We start from the raw sequence: 18,142 nt of genomic DNA on the forward strand, positions 1-18,142 counted from the left end.
TGAAGACTATAGTGGTTGTGCTAATTGATCAAGATAGTTAATCAATTTACTCCTTTAAACATATAACATTTTGTTTTAATAAAATTGCCTAATAAAAACATTCAAGATCAAAGATCAAATTTATTTCTTGATTGCATTCTATTCTCAAATCTTAAATCCAAAAATCACTTAAGTTGGAGGAACTTTTCAATATAATATTCCTTTTTCATCTTAAAAAAATCTCAAAGATTATAAAAATCTAATAACATATATAATTATAATTTAAATTAAAAAAATTGAAAAATTTACAAATTCAAATAATCATAAAAATATAACCTAAAGGAAAAATATACAATAAAAGATCATAAGAAACGCATATGGAAAATATTATAGAAAAAGTAACAGTTAAAATTGACTTAATATTCAAAGGTAAGGAATGCTTCAAGGTTATTCAAAAACCCTTACACAGGTGTCTTTTATTCTTACTCTCTTAGATTAATCTGAAGTTGGCTGTCTTGGATAGGTTCAATGAGAGCATAGCGGAATTTAAGGAATTTTTATTATTATCAAAATTCAACTTCCTTTGCCGGGTTGGAATCAAAATGGATGTGAATAGAAGCCCGGCCCGAAATCATATATAAAGACGGAGAGAAATCTCGAAAATAAAATTTATCATACCCTAGTTAGAACATTGTTTATACACGCTGCAAGCTATTTTAATGTGGTTAGGAATACCTCTATGAGTTTTTGGTTTTCTTAATTTATTTGTAATTAGTTTTATACTCATATTTCCTCTTCTGTAGTGTATCTTTTGTGTAAGAGGATAAAAACAATATGAATACAAATCTTATTATCAATTTAAACTTTTGAAATTTTAATGTTTGAAATCGATTTATAAATAGAATTTTGATGTTTGGAATCTACTTACAAGTAATCTCACCCATATTCTATCATATTATATAGAAAACAACAATCTATTCACAATTTCAATTCAGTTTACAAATAATTTAATCATTCATTATAATGATTCTAAGCCATTTAGAAAGCAAAACTTATATGAAAGAAAAAAAAACAAAATTTGTATATGCAAAATTCAAAACTGAATATTTCTATATAATTTAGTTTATTTAATCTCTCTGTCTAAACTTGTTGATGAGATGATGATGATGATGGTTAATGTCCACTGAGACCAAATTTTGGTCTATCAGACCTAAAAAAATGAATTATTTAGTTTGATTTAAGATTTTATTCCTATGCTCAAAAAGATTGGAGAGAAGCTTCCCGAGCTCACTGTAATTTTGACAATGTAAAAGGCTAAAAAGGTCAGTATTACGACAAAAATTTTGAAACTGAAATTATGAAGTGATAAGAAAACTATCAGATTCAATTCAATTAACCTGACCTTTACCCAACAAAACTTCACCATACTTTGACCTAATTTAGCAGATTTGACGGAGCTTCCTATGCTCATCCAAGTTGCCTACTTTTGAACATAACCTTACAGAGAAGTGTACATAACGTCAATGGAATTTTCTACTTTCAAGTAACATGAACCAGACGACTGTACATAATGACATTTGGTTTAGTTTCTTAGCATCCTGGAGCTTACCATTAGCTATTGTGTTTGGCTCATGGCGCTTCTGTAACATAACAGCTAACAAGGCTAAGATCTCATTGATTCTCTGCTCCCAGAAAAGCCATTTCATGAGGGTATTGAAGGTTATAAAATTTTAATGAGGGTAATGAAGGCTATAAAATTGGGAACATATCCATGTGCTTGCATTTTTCAAATGTTATAAATCCATAATTCTTTCCACCCTTTGGACACTGATAACGGATGACAATTTTAGAAGTTACCAAGCCGGGAACAACATCTACTTCAATCATAAGCTTGTAAAAAAACAATTCTATTTCAGATTGATCCCATTAAGGTGGTCTATTAAACAGAAGATTGCAGGGGAGAGATTCAGAGGAAACATTAATGGAAGAAAAGCTTTACAACAATGTTTTGAACAGTACAGAAAATTAGTCAAACGAATCTGTCCAAAATTATTCCCATATTTATATAACAATCTAAGCACTAGAGGAATATATTTGAGTAAACCAAACTCAAATAAAAATGGTCTTATAATATTTAGTTAAGAAACAAGTTCTCGAAGAATATATGGGAGAAAACATAATATATTAAAGGGAAAGTCTATATTGGCATATGGACAATTACGATCAGATTGGATGAGTTGTCAAGAATTCCACATGCGGAAGACATTAACCAGAATAACTCAAAATTCAAAATTATAAACGTTAATAGGAGTTGTTTTTAGTGTTGTTTTTAGAAGTAATTTCTATAAAATCAGACATGAATTTATTGAAATCATAAGTTTGATGGGTAACCCTTGCACAATCGAAGTGCCCTAAGAATTTTTCATGCACTATATGTAATCAAAAAAATTAATTTAAATAACACAAATCAAAATTTCACCTCACAACTCTAATTCAATATTCACATTATTTAGTAACATAGGAGACTAATAGCAATAAACTACTGAATTAAACTGAGCTAAATCTCAATTAATTGAACTGAACTAGCACTGACTATGACCACAAGTTGTGGTTTAGTATCAGAGCGGACTCAATATTCACATTACTCAGTAACAATTAAATAGATTACATAGGAGACAAGTAACAATAAATTACTAAAGTAAACTGAACTAAAACTCAAATCAATTAAACTGAACTAGAACTTACTATGACAAGAAGTGGTGGTTGGAATTATTTTCTCCAATAATAACAGTGAATAGATTACATAAGAGATAAATAATAATAAACTACTAAAAAAATAATAATAAATAGCTAAAATAAATGAAACTAAAACTCAACTCATTTAACTAAATTAGAACCATTAGAACTGACTATGAACCCTAACAAACAATTAGTTGGAATTATTTTCTCTACCCTGGTGAATAAGATACATATATAATGAATTATCAGGGTTATTTTCAAATTGGCGAAGCGTTATAACCCTAATTCTGGGAAGAACGATAACTACAATATATGCATTCAATTGTAAGTGTGAAATCCCATTCACGGTTCCCCCTCCTTCTCCTCTTTAGAAGGGGAATCTCTACGCTTTGCAAGATTAAAGCCAAAACAAGTGTTCTCATGAGCTCTCCTCTTTAAAATATCGTCCATCTGCTCCATCGGGATTCCTTTCGTTTCCGGCATCATTATCACCATGAACACGAGACCCGCCACAGCAAAAATACCAAAAGTGAAGAACGTCATGGACGTTCCAATGGATTTTGTCATGGTGAGGAATGTCTGAGCAACGATCAGATTCGCTATCCAGTTTGCAGTACCAGAAATTCCTCCACATACAGAGACGTAATTAGGTGGATATACCTCTGAGTTAAATATCCATGGAATTGTACCCATTCCTGGGGCATAGGAGATTATGTAAAGCCCTAGGCCAACAATAGCCAGCCACCCATAATTAGAAGGGCATCCCTGCAAGAACCATTCACCAGACCCTCCACGACACAGGTCTTTACTTGATGGATTTGAAATCAAACAGGCTCCTGGTGAAAGCTGAAAAAAAAAAACAATGCGAATCATTAGTTAGTCTCCAATTAATTACCCTAATCAAATAAATCGTAATGCTTTGTATTTGATAATGTCAAAGATTAGTACCCGTTTTGCTTTCCACAGTCAGGAGCAACGTCAAGACATTTCGTACAGTGCCAAGTTGTAGTGGCGGAACTATAAGCTGGGCATGTGGTGTTTCCAGGATACTGCATTGTTACAGCTCTGCTTACCAATGGCGAATGATCTGCAGTATAGCGGAATAAGCTACCCAGTAATGCAAGACACACAAATATTCACACTAAAGTGGTGATTATTAGTCTTCTCCTCCCGGTTTTATCCAGCAGGAAAAAACTGATCACTGTGCCCACTACGTTCAATGATCAATCCAGATGTTGTCCAGGAAAGTAAGAGAGAAGTTGAGTTCGATGCGAATCCCGCCAGTTGTACTATTGTGGGACTGTAATACAACACACTGTTGATCCCTACAAATTGTTGGAAAACCTGCTCAAGCAACAGTCAATGAATTACAGTGTAACATGTATGAATGAGATGTAAAATCAATACGACTGTTGTCGTATTTACATGGAGGTTTTTCTGTTTTGGGAATGGTGGGAAGTGATTTTGTGAATGCCAAAGGTGCATTTATCCTGTGAAGTCTTTGTTACTTATATTAATATTTATTTTTTTATTTCCTTAACATAGGCGGTTTTGTACTCATGGTTTTATTCATGAATACTTTAACGAATAAAACCAAAGACCTTATCATATTTTATTTAATATATTTGGTTAAAATTATAATACTTTTTTGTTATGAAGTGTATTGTTTTCTAAACAAAAGTGTACATGATAATTTTGAAACTATTAGGTCGAGATTATATCAAAGTAAAAAAAATAACTTTCTATATCAAGAAAGCTAAATTTAACTATACAAAGATTGGTTTATTTGGTCGTTTTTTTTTTCTTTTTTTTTTTTTTTTCTCCTGAGTAAAGACTATTTTATTATATATAAATAAAAGAGGAAAATATTTACAAAGAGGTTGGAACCTCTGAGGGGGCTAAAGCCAGCCCTCTGTCAAAAAAACTTCTGCCATCAGCTCTTAACTGTCTGTTTACATAGATAAAAACGAGAGCCCAAGACTCTGTAGAACTAGACACCACCACCAAAAACCAAAAACTAGAAGACGATGGAGAATTATACAGAAAAAAGCAGACGTGGACAACAACAGTAGCACAAAACCGCTTAGCCAAAACCGCCAGTATATCGGGCCGCCGTCGACCAGCAGGCAGTTTCCGTATGAACGGGCCCGATATAATCTCCTGTTGACGCGTGGCTCTCTCCATACGTCATCATCTCTGACTTTTCGGGACATAAAGTTCAGCAAAAAGGGGCCGTCCGAAATCCTCCATCGCTGTCCGATCTGCTCCATCATTATCCGTCGTTGATTGTTTCAACCTGAGGTGGTACTTCTGCATCTGCGTCGTTGGCTTTGCTAGGAGAGCTGACCCATTCAACCATCACATTATCTTCGACATCCATAATACTGCGACCAGGAGGCAACACCGAATACAGAAAAGTGCCTGAGAACTGCGCCGGTGCACAAGGAATGAGCTCCTCGTGTGAAGGAGTCTACTGATGACGCGCGTCCTCTTCATGACCTTCGGCGTGCTGCACCTCTGGAAGATTGAGGATTTCCTCTGCCATGCTTCCTTGAGAATCCTTAGATTTCTGAGAGAGAGCCCTATCCATGGATTGTTCATCAGAGCCAGAGAGGTCATCTTCTTCCTCTGAGAAGATGACTGTGACAATAGCAGAGATAGTAGGCTTGTTTAGCTTGCTTTTAAAAATGAAACGGGAGGAGTGGAAAGAACTGTAGAGGGATGGACCAGAGTGGTCGGATGATGGTGAGGCCAGCGAGACAGAAGCTAGCGGGGAAATGTGTCGTGGAGCAGGACCTCCCCTTCCTCTAACATTCCCACGAGTGCCTGAACTACTAACCCTCCGGGAAATTCCTCGACGTTGGGCCATAGCATCAATGATTGATAAACTAAGAGAACAAAAGGGTTGCAGGTGGAAGAAGAACGACCCACCCCAATTTGAAATAAACATAGGATAACAGTACTCAGAGTAGAGAGCGCCAAGGGAAAGCACCGCACAGATATAAGTCAGAACCCCTAAATAAATTCCAGAATTGTCTGAATGAGTCCCCCACCCTACCCAAGCAGCTTCGACAGACACCGTAACACTACCTATTACAGTAATATACCAAAATAAAAAACATTGACCATACCAGATGCAAGCCAGAAGAACCGTAATTAAATGCTTGAGGCTGGCCAGATGCGGGCTTCTATGGAGCCATGATGGCTTCCAAATGCTCAGCTCAGCACCCAACTCCTGTGAACCAATTCGACCGGGAATGTCTCTGCTAGAATGAGCCAGAGAGAATGTCGAGCTCTGGGCAATTAAAGTGAATCGTATGCTCATCATCTTAAAGAACTTACTCCGCATGCTGTACATCCAATTCCTTATTAATTGGATTTAATGCGCTGCATAAATCACCTACTTGCTACACGATGATGCCCGATGCCGGCGTCGCTCGTATGGGCATTAACGGCTCATTAAATCACCCGCATCTGGGTGGTCGCTTTCTTAATTTAACTATACAAAGATTGGTCTATTTGGCCTTGGAAGTGAAGTGAACAGTAGAAACTAGAAACATGTAAACACAAGGACATATTTGAAATTGAGTAGAAGTATACTAGTCAATGACTACACCTTGGATGGGATCTTTGTTGTTGTTTGGGGTGCCTCTAGCCAAGGGTGGGGTGCCTCTATCCAAGGATGGGATGCCAATTTTTTGCCATATGAGTTCCAATCTTAGCTCTAGGCCCTTCATGTGGTGATGCAATTACTTGATAGAGTGGAAGATATATTTCTAAAGTTCAAACCTGTCCAATAGGATTCTTCCTAGGATAAATTTCATGTGCCAATATAAATACACTATGTGAATGCAGTGGTTGAAGAGAGCACATGTATGGCCAATAACTGGTACAGAATCTACCATCTCAGCGAGGACATCCAAGTCTGAGAGTTGGTGCCTATGAAAGGTTTTCTCCCTCAACGTGGATGAGTTCATCCTGGATGGGGTCCGGGGTAAGCTTGCAAAACTGAGCAATAATTTGCTACCAATGTTGGCGCATATGTGCATGTCCTCAGTGAACCCATTCCTTGTAATAGGCCACTCCCCTGAAAACACGGGCATGTTAATGGAGCATGGAAGAGAGTCCAAAAAGGAAAGGGTGACAAAGGGCCAAGAGAGAGAAGGAATTACATTCAAAAATTAGAAAGAAGTCAACAAGGAGAGAAAACACGACAAAGGAACAAAATGGCATGGATGGCCACAATTGGGGAAAGAGACCAACAACTACCAAAGAAAAAAGGAGAGTCAGTAAAAAAAAAAAAAAAAACAGGCGGAGTACAAGACCAATAGGTGAGAACGAAATAGGGAGGGAGCCCCTGGAGCATATGATCACAATGAGGATTCCACGACATTGAGACAGATAAAAAGTAAATCAAACCAAATTAAAGAGAACACCGAAGGAGGGGAAGAGAAGAACCATGTAGTGGATGAAGAGACTTGGTGCTAGGATGAGCCTGTCCACCAAGAGAAATCCAAAGTTGTCACTACCAAAGCCGTTAGCTCGTAGTGGAGAGTGTGTTGCTTTGCATGAATAAGTACTTGAAAAAAGAAACTTGTGCCACCCCCACCACACCAACAAAGGAAAGGTAACTATAGGGCATGCGTAAGCCTTCAGAACTTCTAATAATTTTGTTTGAAACTACAGTTCCAAGCGGCAAAGGAGGATCCTTTTATGTTGTAATTACAATAGCCTAACGAGAATTTCCTAGCATTTCCAAGTCGAGGCTCTATAGAATGGGTCAATAAGGGACCCCAATTGGAGTTAATGCCAACTAGGGCCTATATGATGGGCTTGTATCACTGGTAACTAGTGTTAGTGAAGTTGTGCTCATTTTGAACTATAATGTGAGAAGCCATAAAAAGTGTTAACGCAAGTTGGTATTTCACACAAGTGGACTCCCAAAAGATAGTCAGTATGCTTAGAGGACAAAAAATGTGAGAGTGTGAAGTGTATAGTGTGTTAATGGTCATATTTACAAGCTACATGATGTGAAGAGTTAGGATTTCATAAATCACGAACATTCTCTATAGGGGAATGCTATTATTTATTTTTCCATGGCACTTTAGAATAAGGTATATGCATATGGACGAGATCATAAACACACTGAAATACCACAACACTAGCACTTTTCATAGTAGAATATGTATAGCAGTGAATCAATCTAGTGCACAATACAATTTTTAACCCAAAACGTGTTATATTATAACATTTAATATAACATGTTGAAAATTGGCAACAAGAAATTGCTAAAAATAGAAGTGCTAAAAATAAGACTACTAAAAATAGAAGTTTGGGCATCAGTGCTGGATTGGGCAACAGGGAATGAAAAATGGAAGCGCTAAAAATAGAAGTTCTGTTTTTAGCAGTGTAATGTGGATTCCTATTTTAGTCAGTCCCTGGACTAGAAATAGGAAGTAAAATTTGAATTTGGTCTTACCAGCAGTTTGAATATTAATTAATTAATTCAATTTGAGTTAATTAGTTAAGGAAAATCAAACTTGAATTCTTTGTGAGAACATGCAATAATTTCTCCGCTGATTGGGGAATGTGTCCTTGATTTGCTCCACTGATTGAGGAATTAAGGATGAGTTCTATATTGAGAGGATCAGTTGACTTAGTTTAACTTAGTCATCCAGTTAGATTAATTTAACAAGTTGTTAAATTAATGAGATTCAGTTTGTTGATGCTTGCATGCATGTGACAACTGATATTTTTAGATAACTGAGTATTCACTCATGGATAACTGATGCATGGCAGTTCAGACAGAGACCCAGTTGAGATCAGATGAGGGACTGTGTACCATCAGTGGCTAAGATATTCCTAGTGAATATTCCTTGCATGAGGAAGGAATATTATTCCCTCTAGTACTACGTAGTTGGACGTGAGGTGACATCAGGTATGATTTGGCCAATTCACACATGTTAAGTAATTGGACCCCATTCAAAACTGCGCAAGGAAATAGGGGCTTGGAGGACTTGTGGATCCTATATATACAGGCCTAGATAGTTCATGAGCTACATCATTAGAGTACAGAGTGAGTGGCATAGCTTTTGATCTAATTCTTTTTGTATTTTGTTGAGGATTTCCACTTGATTGATAATACAGAGATGGGGTTTTAGGATGGTGCTTTTCCCAGATAAATTCTTTTATGTTATGTGTGATTGATTCCTTCTTATTAGTTATATGTGTTCATGCTTGATATTGCTCATGGTTGACTAGCTTCCACAATGTTTATGGTAGATGTAGATATAGTATTATGCTTTAGTACATTGCATATATCAGTTTGATCTGTAGGTGTAATTTCTACATGATATTAGTGAGCTAGCTGATTTGTAGAGAAAATTCTACATGGTATCAGAGCACAGGTGATCAAGGAAGAACAATGTACAAGAAGGAAGAAGTTTGTGGTTTCTAGATATAGATATCAAGTTCTTATCACATCTCAGATTTCATCAATGGTGTTCTATGGTTTGAGGCTTGAGTATGCACTAGATGGAAACTCAAACTATATAGCCTGGAAGGATCACATGGAGGCAGTATTAGAGGATAAAAGGGTGAAGGACTTCATTGATTAAGAAGTCCCCAAGCCCTCAGGATCTAATTCCCAAGAGTTGGCGGAATGGAGGAAGTGTGTGGCTAGAGCTAGGAGAATCATCTTGGAGGGAGTTCGAGATCACATAGTCTCGAGCCTCCATGGGAAGGAGACTCCGTTTTCGATGTGGAAAACATTGAAAGATCTTTATCAGAACAACAATGATTAGAGGAAGCTGGCATTGAAGTACAAACTTTGAAAGATCAAAGTGTGAAAAGGGCAACACGATCTCTATGTATCTGACCAAGCTCACCACATCCAAGGATGAGCTTGAAAGTGTAGGGGTTGTGACAACTGATGATGACATGGTGAGTCATGCACTCCTCGAACTTCCTAAGAGCTGGCATAGCTACCATGACTCGGTTAATGGAAGAGAGAAACTGCCAGATTGGGATGACTATGGTCAGATTTGATGCAGGAGGAGATTAGACAGAGCACCAGAGATGGTTCTTCATCCATGGAAGATGAAGAGAACTATGCCTTAGCAAGTAAGGAGAAGAAGGGGAAGGAGAAGGTTTCTCTTCCCGAATACAGTTCTTCCCATGGTGGGAAGAAGGTTGACAAATCGAAAGTACGATGCTTTCGTTGTCATGAGGTAGGCCATTTTGTTACAAATTGTCCACCGAGGAAATCCAAGAAGGGATCCGGGGAAGGATCTCAAGGTGAGGCACTTCCTTCACAATTTGAGTTGCATTTCACACTCTTCGCATGCATGGTTTCATCCATGGTGGGAAGTGGTTGGTTTCTTGACAATGGTGTTTCTTTCCACATGACCGATGACAAGAGTTTGTTCAGTACTTTGGAGGAGAAAGATCTCTAGATACTCATAACAATGGGTAATGACGAAAAGTATAGTTTTTCAAGTGTAAGCATGGTTGTATTTCAGAGGTAGCATGGAGCTCGCCTTACCTTGACCGATGTCAAGTATGTACCAGGACTGAAGAGAAACTTGGTGTCGATCACGATGCTAAAAGACAGAGGCTATGATATAGTCTTCAGTAAGGGAAAAGTTTTCCTTAGACACATCATCACTAGATAGGTGAAGCAGATCAGTTCACGGGTCAAGAACCTGAATGCCCTTGAGGTTCAAGATGCATGCAAAGCCTTGAACAGCAAGGCAACTGATGGAGACTTGGTGGTTGAGAGGGAGGGTATATTACCTCTCAACATGCAGTGCCAGAAGAAGTCTCAGACGATTATGGAGGAGCCACGATTGGTGCAGCAGCTTCAGGAGGATGTGGAGCAGCCACAACAGGGGAAGTTGAGTGGAGATCGAGTAGAGATGTCATCTACTCATGCAGAGACCTCCAGTAGGGGGAAACTTCGAGCCAAGTGGGTTGAGGGATCACATGCAGCCATATGTCCAGGTAGGAGGTGGGCGATGTAGAGTGATCGTCCCAAGGATGAGGGGTAGGATCCTTGAAGTACCCAACCTCTTGGATGAGACCTTGCTATGGGAGCCTTGATGTGGAGTAGCAGGAACTGACTGATTGGGTAGAGATAGATGCATATGGAGAGGTAGAGAGAGCTATGGTTCAGGGAATCCTAGGACAATGCAGAGCATGTAGGCTGTAGCAATGCCAGAGGCACAAGTGTGTTGCATAGTGCAGGGCAGCACAAAGAAGGGTGCAATGGTGCGAGATGCATGGAGATGTTGCAATAGTTCAGAAGTCAGAGAGGGAGCACTTGTTAGCAGCAGGTAGAGCTTCAGCATCAGACTATATTTCTAGCCCAATAGAGAGGTTAGTTGGGAGTTTTTTTTTCCCAGAGTTGCTGGAGCAACCAGACTTGGTAGATGTGTTGCATGCAGAGCATTCCAGAGGTACAGGATCGGGTTCAAGAGGAAGCCTTTCTTGTTGAGAGGGAGTGTTGAAAATTGGCAACAAGAAATTGCTAAAAATAGAAGTGCTAAAATTAGCACTACTAAAAATAGTAGTTTGGGCATCAGTGCTGGATTGGGCAACAGGGAATGAAAAATGGAAGTGCTAAAAATATAAGTTCTATTTTTAGCAGTGATATGCGGATTCCTATTTTAGTTAGTCCCTAGACTAGAAATAGGAAGTAAAATTCAAATTTGGTCTTACCAGCAGTTTGAATATTAATTAATTAATTCAGTTTGAGTCAATTAATTAAGGAAAATCAAACTTGAAGTCTTTGTGAGAACATGCAATAATTTCTCCACTAATTGGGGAATGTGTCCTTGGTTTGCTCCACTAACTGAGGAATTAAGCATGAGTTCTATATTGAGAGGATCAGTTGACTTGGTTTAACTTAGTCAAGTCCAGTTAGATTAGTTTAACAAGTTGTTAAATTAATGAGATTCAGTTTGTTGATGCTTGCATGCATGTGACAACTAGTATTTTCAGATAACTGAGTATTCACTCATGGATAACTGATGCATGGCAGTTTAGATAGAGACCCAGTTGAGATCAGATGAGGGACTGTGTACTATTAGTTGCTAGGATATCCCTAGTGAATATTCCTTTCATGAGGAAGGAATATTATTCATTCTAGTACTGTGTAGTTCGACTTGAGGTGACAACAGGTATGATTTGGCCAATTCACACATGTTATGTAATTGGGCCCCAATCAAAATTGTGCAAGGAAATAGGGGCTTGGAGGACTTGTGGACCCTATATATACAGGCCTAGATAGTCCATGAGCTACATCATCAGAGTATAGAGAGAGCAAGATAGCTTTTGAGATGATTCTTTTTGTATGTTGTTGAGGATTTCCACTTGATTGATAATACATAGATGGGGTTTTAGGCTGGTGCTTTTCTCGGATAAATTCTGTTGTGTTATGTGTGATTGATTCCTTCTTATCAGTTATATGTGTTCATGCTTGATGTTGCTCATGGTTGATTAGCTTTCACACAGTTTATGGTAGATGTAGATCTAGTATTATGCTTTAGTACATTGCATATATCAATTTGATCTGTAGGTGAAATTTCTACATGATATTAGTGAGCTAGCTGATTTGTAGAGAAAATTCTACATAACAAACATAGCACTCCCATACCAAGGATCATGGCCCTTACAATTAGCCCTAATACAAGGAAAGCTAGGGCTTCGAGTCAAAAAATTATGACTATCAATATTTCCCTGAACAAAGTACACTTGAATTAATTGTTGAAGGAGTGCTCTACTTAGTCCTTTTGATCCACTTACCTTGAATGCTTCTGGTAGGTCCTTTGCCACCTCTTCTACTACTCACAAAACTTCTATAACTTTAGAATGGTTTCATCTTCAACCGATAACATTTCCTCTATCAATCTTCTAGTTGCTTCTAGAATGATTGAACATAGGTTGACAGATCTTCCCTATAACAATCATGTTGCTCCACCAAGATGGTTTGCGCTTAGGGACTTCATCAAGTAGCCCTCGCATCAAGGTTAGACATCCACACACTCATCTTAGGGCTCCAAAGACTTCCCTCTTAATAGTCCAAATTCTACACCTTGATCGATATATTAGTGCACAATATCGACCAACCCTCTTGAAAGGATTTTTCTCTTCAAAAGATTAGTCCTTAGGGCATGCAATTCGTCCCTCACGTTGTCTGAAAATTTGGCTATTCTAGGGCTTCTAGGGGTTTCCCACACATATGCAAATATCTCCACAATTTTCACAACTTAGGGCATCTCCAAGTGGCCCACACACAACCCCTTTATAGCATAAAAGGTGACTGAACTAGGGAAATTTTATTATTGTCCAAAACCCTTGGAACAACCGTCCAATACCCTTCTTCTTCTACTATAATAGTCCACTTCTACCTTTCCTTATTCGTGCTTTTCTTGTCCCCTTGGTCACCGAATTTGACCCCTTTTACTTCTAATACTTGTATCCTAAACACAATCACCATACTTAAGACTAAACTTAGCCTAGATATAGGTCAATCATAGTCTCATTAGAGGAAATTTCAGTTTAAAAGTTCCCATGAATTTTTCATGAAATTTCCATGTCATAATATGTAAACCAAATAAATTCCTTTAAATTTAAAAAGAGGTACATGTAAATATTTGGAGGGAAAAGAAGAAAAACTACTTTTTTAATTGTATTTTTGGCTTATCTCCTTATAGGTTTACTCGAATTTCAGGTGCAGACACTCGTTGGATGCAAGAATTAAATTCCACATCCAACAAGTACCCATTATGAAAAATTTTGATAATACTTAGAGAATCTTTTGTGAGTTTAGCATTTGGCTCCCTTACACTCTCGCACACTTAGAGTATCCTTAGAGAACTTTAACATTCACTTGGATTTGAGGGAATCAAGCTAAGGAAAGCAAGGAAGTGAAAGGAGATAGTTGGACCAACAAATCCAATAGGCTTACTTTGCATGTAATTTCCTTGCTAGTTTTTGGATGCATGTGGTTCCTTGGTTATGTGTTGTCATTAGCATGGAGATTCGTTTAGATTGACAGTGGGTCCAACCTTTCCTTTCCATTTCTTGGATAACCATGATGTAGTGGGTTCCCCATTTGGTTTTTTGATTGGTTTTGAGGTTTCCTATGGATGTGAGTCAGGAAAAAATTTCTAGAGCCATGAAATAGCTTAGGTTCCTTGGAGGTTGTTAGTTGAGATGGGAGATCTCTAAAGCCTTGTAATAGCTTAGCTTCCCTGGAGGTTGTGGGTTGAATTACTAGTTCCTAGAGCCCTAGAAAACTTGGCTTGAGACCAATATGGTTGATGTTAGAAATTTCTAGATCATATAGGTGGGATCAATATTCTTGAGGGTTGAGGTGGTTTGGCTCTAGAAGTTGTGGTTGATTTTATTTTGGTTTGACAACCCTTATGATCCCACATTCATACTTGGAATATGGTGTGGGGTTGAGTGATTGAAAGAGAAATTTCATTCAACCCAATCTATGTTCGTGTGGTACATGGAAGTCCCTGACTTGGCTAGACTTTGAATATGTTAATACAAGTTATTTTTCTCGTTATGATTTATGAGCACATGTAGTGGTTATTAAATGATCTTAAGGCTAACCTATCATGGTTTCTATTCTGGTTGTATGTTGGTTATAAGTTGGTTTTATGATGGACTTTAGTTATGGCTCTTATTCATGATTTGATAACTTATTTAATTGTTTTCGAATGCATGAGCTAACAAGTGTTATTATAGCTAGATTGAGAGGGCATAGAGCCTTCTTGGTGATTTTTATATGAAGTTGAGAAGTTTATGACTAGATATGCATTCATGACCTATAGCTTCCATGTTTATTATCTATTTGATGAAATGTCTATCTAGTATTAGGCATGTCTAGGTAAAGATATTACTCAATCTTTGATTATTTATCATTTTTACCATTATTTTCATGATTATGAAAAGTTATAGGTAGCTATGGGCAATGGTTTGGAGGCTAACCTAAAAAGGTCACATAGATCTCGTGACCGCATGCACTAAACAAGGAAATTTGGGTCATAACCGCATAGAGAGAGGCCTATGGGTGTCGTTATATCATCCCAACTGCATGCATGAAGCATTATGGTTTATGGTTTGGGAGTAAACCTAGTGAAAAAGTGTTCCATCTCAGGGATTAATCACCTGCGCTGGTTGGTAGGCTCTTGAGTGCTCTGTATTCCATGAGGGATGTTAGTTTCCTTTTGGTTTTTGGGTCCCACTGATCCATGTGGATGTTGGTGGCCACCCACCTATCCCATTTGGACCCCCACAACCATATCTTTTAGTTTTTTTAGTTTCCGTAATTGTAGCACAATTTACTATTTTTAGTAGTTTTTTGGGTCCTGAACATTTGGAGTCGTTTTGAGGCCCTAAACGACATTTTTTGGGAAATTTGGGAGCAACATAGGTTAATGGACCAATGTTTATCTTCCCAAATTTATAGTTCTCGGATAGATTTTTCTAACAAGCTATTGTACGCCTCAAATAGAGATTGGGTGCCAAAGTTACGACCTTGGGAAATTGATGTACCAATTTACCCAAACGGGGCCCACAATTTAGTGTTTCATCTTCTAGGGTTAGGTTTTGGGATGTTAAGGGTTATCCATTATTTCTCAACGATAAATATGCCTTCAAGCCTCATTGTAACACAATTCAGAGGCATGTAGCCACCACATATCTTCTTAGAGATAAGCTACCATTGCCCTAGCTGGTTTATTTCCGTTTCTGTTTGTAAGAATATTTCAGTATTTTAAATTAATAAAATGAAGTATTATTTCCATTGCATCTTTGTTTATATGGTTATCTCTGTATTTTGTTGTGTTCCGATTTAAATCCAGTTCAGTGGTATTAGAGCGGTCTGTTTTTTCTCTGTTTTTATTTGCATGTCCCCAACGAGGTCGGGATATAAGGAGTTAGGGCTTGAACTGGTTGAACCTTTGCAAGACCAGCCTCGCAAATCCTAACGACCTCCCATGGCAGATGAAAATAAAGATGAGGGGGCAGGAGATCCTATCAAAATCTTGCTCGAAGAAGCCCTCAAGTGGCAAAGAAAGCGATGATGGACAACTTTACCCAGATCCTTCAGTGACGACCCAGAGGCAACGCATTGGCTTCCAACAACTACTCTGGAAATGCCGTGCCCTTTAAGGTACAAGTTAATTTTGAAATCCCCATATTCGAGGGTTAGATTGATGTAGATGCCATAGATAAATGGTTAAATCTGCTAGAAGGGTATTTTTCTATTCATGAATTTTCAAGTCGGGAAAAGACTGTTTTCGCTCTTCTCAAAGCAGCCCCCCATGTCAAGGACTGGTGGGAAACCTACTGCGAGAAAAAGAATGAAAGTACGGGCTCACTATTTTCAGCCACACCCACTTGGGATTCATTCCGTGATGCCGTCAAGGAGCAGTACTACCCCGTCAAAAGCTATGAGGACAAATACATCAAATGGACCACAGTACGGCAGGGAAGGGACCAAGATGTGCCAGAGTTCACAAACATTTTTCATACCCTTTGCACATAGTTGGGTATCAAGGAATCTGAGTTGCATTTGGTACTCAAATACTGTGGCTGCCTACACAGATGCATCTAGGAAGAGATGGAGTTCCTGAACATCTCCTCGCTCGGCACAATGTACCGATACGTTGTCAAAACCAAGCAAAAGTTCAAACAGAAGAAGCGAGACTTTGGATTTGCAAATGCAAAGACTAAAAGACAAAGCCAAGGCGGGGTGACCCAACACAACCCGTCAAAGCTGCAAGAAAAGAACACCACCCTGAAGTTGAAGAAGGACACAGGAAAGTGTTGTGAGTTCCACAAGAGTCCCACTCATAACACAAGTGAGTGTCGGACGAAGCAGTCGTTGGTGGCCAAGTTGAAGGCTTCAGAATCAGATGCATGTTCAGACCTTGAGTCAGAACCCGACAAGGGGAATGGAAAAGGGAAGCAGATCATTGACATAGAGCCCAGCGTCATTGTTGCCACTGCCAAGATCTAGAAGAATGAGCCTGAAGATCCAGAGGAGGGGGAACGTCTTTTCCACTCACAGATGTGGGTGAAGGGTTCAATGCTGCAATCGTTGTCGACAGTGGCAACCAAAAGAACCTCATTTCAGCAGAGGTCGTGAAGTGGTTGGGCCTACCGACTACACCACAGCCACAACCATACAGTATCGGGTGGCTTCATGAAGGATGAGACCTCAAAGTTTGCCAGCAATGTCACCTTCCCTACATCATCAAGCCCTTCACAGACGAGGTATTTTGTGATGTTACACCTCTGGATGTTTGTGATGTATTATTAGGCCAACCATACTTGTGGAGGCGACATGCTTTGTATGAGTCAAGGCCTCACACTATAATTATTTCTTTGGATAATTCATTATACAGGATACCAGAGGTAGCCCCAGCTATCGCCACCTCTTTGATCTCTACTAAGAAAGGAAGCAAGCTCATCTCCCAAACTAGGAAATTCATTTTTTTCTGGTTTGCTCCCAAAGTAAGGGGAAGATTGTCACCACATCCATGACCCCCACAAAGGGTTCCTCCACGTAGCAGCAACAACAGAGGGATATAATCATGACAGAACACAGGAACAACTTCTCCTCACCCAAAGGGGTACCACACAAGTTTTAGGTGGGAAACAAAGTCTGGTTGCATCTGCAGAAAGAACGCCTTACAAGAGCTCATCAGAAGCTCCGACCACTCCAACATGGTCCTTACAACATTACCAAGGCTATGGGAAACAATGATTTCAAGCACAATATTCCTCCATTCCTTTGCTTGCACTGAGTTTTCAATGTAGACCGTCGCTGACCATGCTTCCCACCATTACTGGACACATTAGAGATTGCAGAACAGCTCACCAGAAACCCAGCTCAGCAGAAGCTTCCTCATCTTAGGGAGGAACTCAACGCAATGGGGACCCTTGCTTCCTAAGGGGGGAGGAATGATCTAGGTGGATGTTGGTGGCCACCCACTTATCCCACTTGGACCCCCACAACTGTCTCTTTCGGTTTTTTTATTTTCCATAATTGTAGCACAATTTACTATTTTTAGCAATTTTTTGAGTCCTGAACTTCTAGAGCCGTTTTGAGGCCCTAAATGATGTTTTTTGGGAAATCTGAGAGCAACATGGGTCCATGGACCGATGTTTCTCATCTAGAAGTTATATTTCTCGGATAGATCTTTCTAACGAGCTATTGTACATGTCAAACGGAGATCGGGTGCCAAAATTACGACCCCGGGAAATTGATGTACCAATTTACCCAAACAGGGCCCACAATTTGGCGTTTCATCTTCTAGGGTTAGGTTTTGGGATGTTAAGGGTTTTCCATTGTTTCTCAACAATAAATAGGCCCTCGAGCCTCATTGTAACATAGTTCAGA

At 38.8% G+C, this 18,142-nt stretch overlaps 1 pseudogene across 1 annotated transcript in view; it reads right to left on the bottom strand.

Moving 5' to 3' along the window:
- Nucleotides 1–2,900: 2,900 nt before the first annotated feature.
- The window catches only part of LOC149148661 (putative inositol transporter 2), a 162,092-nt pseudogene continuing 146,850 nt past the window's right edge, over nucleotides 2,901–18,142 (bottom strand). The window contains exons 6-7 of the transcript XR_016263200.1: nucleotides 3,667–4,062; nucleotides 2,901–3,564 (exon numbers count right to left, since the gene is read on the bottom strand). The product of XR_016263200.1 is annotated as a putative inositol transporter 2 (transcript). The remainder of the gene's footprint in view (nucleotides 3,565–3,666; nucleotides 4,063–18,142) is intronic.

The sequence above is a fragment of the Pinus tabuliformis genome, chromosome 9 (genome assembly GCF_031772625.1).
Source record: "Pinus tabuliformis cultivar Carrire ecotype Pingquan chromosome 9, CPIR1, whole genome shotgun sequence".
In the NCBI taxonomy this organism is placed as follows: Eukaryota; Viridiplantae; Streptophyta; class Pinopsida; order Pinales; family Pinaceae; genus Pinus; species Pinus tabuliformis.